The following is a 3,787-nucleotide window of genomic DNA, read 5'->3' as shown; positions in this document are numbered from 1 at the left end:
TAGCTCATTCTGTATCTTATATATTCCAGCTAATCTGTTTTAACGGGTTTTTTTTAAATATATTTTATTATTATACAAACACCTGGAGTCAAAACTAATCGAGAGAGGTAATAGCAGATTGATTCTAACCGAGATAATGTCTATTATATTATACCTCATCTTAACATTTTATATTGGATCAATTTTTGTGCACTAACTACCTCATTCGCCAAAACCGTCTACTCACCAACCACTCTCCATGCAAAAAAAAGTCATACCTCATTCTCTCATGAACCATATCTTTATACAACTTCCAAGAATTACCTCTCGTCTCTATCCTATTCTCTCCTTCAAAAAAATCATGGGTATCTATCTGATAAGCACCTCTAAACAACTTTTATATCTAAATCATATTGCCCCTCCTCACCCTATATACTACATTCTGCAATTACATCTGCTCAAACTGTCTTCATAGTCAGCATTCCATTAATTTTGTACTGCTTTTTATTATGATTATTACGTTACACCTCCAGGGAGTCCAAAGACTCACCAAGGAAGAGTGTGCCAACAACATCAAATGAATGGAAATCTTTCCAACTATTACCGGTGCCCAAACTTGCTTAACATTCTGCGTGAGCCATTAGTAGCAGAGGCTCTACCAATTGACCAACATTTAAACGTTTTCTCTAGTTTGGGTCTCACCTAGAAATGTAGGTAAGTAATCAGTGCTCAGCAGTCCAGATGTGGTCTGGTCATAGCATTCCATAAATCTGGTACTGCTTTTCTTATCCACATCTGAACGTTTTCCCAAGTTTAGGTCTCACCTAGAAATGTAGGTAGGCAATCAGTGCTCAATAGTCCAGATGTGGTCTAATCAAAGCCTCACAATAGAATGACGATATCCTTAGATGTATTTATCAATGTTCTTAGTATGCTGGCATTTCTTTGAGTTGTTTTAGCACTTTTGCAATATGTCCTTTGAACTTCAATTACAATTATACACCAAGATCCATCATTTCCTCCGCTTCCTGTTATACACTGCCTCCAGTATGATAAACAGCATTACATTTGTGAGATCCAAAGTGCCAAAGCTTGTGTGCCCAAATAGCCACTCTATTCAAAAGTTGAATAGAGTGGCTAAGAGAGAATTGAAATTCAAATTGCACTGAAGCACAAGTGCATTTTCATCATTCTTAATCATTTTCCCCAAGTTATCATCACCTGCAAACAGCTGAATATTCACTTTCAAACCACTTGCAATAGCATTAATACAAACTAAACAGCAGTTGCCTACATACAGAAACCCGTGGGACTCCACTGGTAACTCCTCCTCAGAGACTAGATCTTTTGATATCTATTGGAAAGTCAGTCTCTTATCCAGTCAACTGACTATTCAATTCCATATCCGTAATTTATACACCACTTCATTACGTGGTAGTCTGTAAAATAATTTTAAAAAATCCAGAAGTATCGCCATATATGAATCACTTCCATCTAGAATGGGAGTCACCTTATGAAATGCAAATAACTTCCCTTTAACAAATCCATGTTGACATCCGTAGAGAATCTTTTCCTTATTTATCCACCTCAATTCTAAACCAGTCTCTCTAAAGCCTTAACAACACTCCAGATAAGCATATAAGGTTCTATTGCTGATTTGCGGCTTTCACTAAATCACTAGTTTATGACATTTGCCACGTTATAACTAGTCTTCTAATCAATGCATACTTTGGAAAACTCTCCAATTTTAGTGGAACATGAACTCAAAAATTCTGGATTAGGTAAAACCTTGATGGCACTATTGAAACTGTTTATTAAAATATTTATGCAACAACAAAATTACACACACAAACACCACACATATGAGATGATGATGAACAGCCTATTTTTCTACCCACTGCGGGGTGAAGGCCTCTCCCGTTCCAGGAATGTTTGGGTCTACTACTCCCATAGTGACAGTCCATATTGGGAAAGTGTATCCATATACGGTGTAGCTCAGTGGAAGTGACGCTTGATCGCCCTAAGTTAGACTTAGGTTCAAGTCTAGTTGCCAACTGGAGGAACTTTTTCTAAGCCTATCTTCGACCGGTTCCAAAGTTATTCGATCTCTGGCATTGGCAAGTGGGTTTTTTCATCCCGTAAACTCAAGAAAATCGACCGTAGTACTCGCATTATATTTCAGATAGTAACATATCCTGTTAGAGTTATGTACTAAGAGATGCAGCACTTGTTTATTGGTCTCTTCATCAGTGCCCACCTATAATTAGGGATAAACATGGACCAGCTATCTCTGATTGGCTACTGGTGGAGACCGAACTGCCCACTCAGTCTCCAAAAGTTAGATAGGGTATAAAGGCCTTGCCTATAAGGGAATAAAAGACGTTAGCTGATTTATTTTATTATATATATATATATATCAAATCAACTAAACGCCTTTTATTCCCTAATAGGGAGTAGGCGAAGCCTTTATACCCTATCTAGCTTTTGGAGACTGAGTGGGCAGTTCAATCTCCACCGGTAGCCAATTAGAGAGAGCTGGCCCATGTCTATCACTAATTATAGCAGCCACCGATGAAGAGGCTGGCAAACAAGTGCTGCCATCTCTTGGTACCTAACCTTAACAAGATATGCCACTATTTGAAATAATGTGGGTACTACGGTCGATTTTCTTGATTTTACGGGACGAAAAACCCGAGTTTCCGGGAGGAAAAACCCGCTGCCTGTGCCAGAGAACCTTGATTCGACTAACTCGGGAACCGGTCGAAGATAGACTTAGAAAAAGTTCCTCCAGTCAGCGACTAGACTAGAACCTAGGTCAAACTTGAAGCAGCCAAGCGCAGAGGACACAAGCGCCACTTCCACTGAGCTACACAGGCTCATGAATATATATATATATATATATATATATATATATGAACGGTATCCTCATCATAAACGTCACTGCATTGTTGTTTATATTGCCTTTATGCACCTGCTGGTATATCATGAAAATAGTTTTCCAGTAATCCATAGTTAGTATTATCTTCAAATTCTTTATTGGGTGTTTAAAAATTCTATAAGACACCTGGCTCCATTAAGAGTTCAATACATCGATCGAGGACTCCCTTAGCTCCATTATTTTGTTGCTCTCTTAAATAAAGCACATCAAGTGCACCTTCTTTACTAATGATTTTGCTGAATCATATGTCAACAAGATAATAATTGTAGAGTTTCTTTGTCTTCTGCCTCTTATCGAATAGTGATAAGGAAGTGGTCCGTCATATCAATATTCCCCATGTTAAAGGTGTCTCAATATGTAGCCAAACTAATTAGATGCATTGGGCGACAAGTATCCTTATGTCCTATCAACAAGATATCTACTTTTCTAGGCTCAGCTAAAGATAAACGTCCGTCTTTAGCCCACCCTGGAGTTTATCAAATTCCTTGCCATTATCGTATTTTGGCCAAAGAGATTTGCAGCTGTGCGTCTTGATGAACATTTAGACTGCGTTAAGCCCCATGATACCAGAGAAATTAGAACTTGTAGAGCATGATATGACCACCAGACATTGAGTTCTCTTGAAGAAAATCAAGGTTCTCCATAAAAGTAATAATCTCATGGAACATGAAATCTTGCTAAATCGAGTGTATCTAAATAGAAACGAGGGTCTTAATTGTCCCACTTATGAGAAATAGTTCTTCACAAATTCCCGAATGACTTGAATTTACGGGGAAGCTCATTTTTTTTCTGAGAAACGAACGAAAATCGACCGTAGAACCCACACAATTTCAGGTATTAAAATATGTGTTAGGGTTAGGAACCACGAGA

The sequence above is a fragment of the Typopeltis vanoorti genome, chromosome 3 (assembly GCF_054136105.1).
Source record: "Typopeltis vanoorti isolate ZY-2024b chromosome 3, IOZ_Tvanoo_1.0, whole genome shotgun sequence".
NCBI classification, from domain to species: domain Eukaryota; kingdom Metazoa; phylum Arthropoda; class Arachnida; order Uropygi; family Thelyphonidae; genus Typopeltis; species Typopeltis vanoorti.
This window is presented reverse-complemented; position numbering follows the sequence as displayed.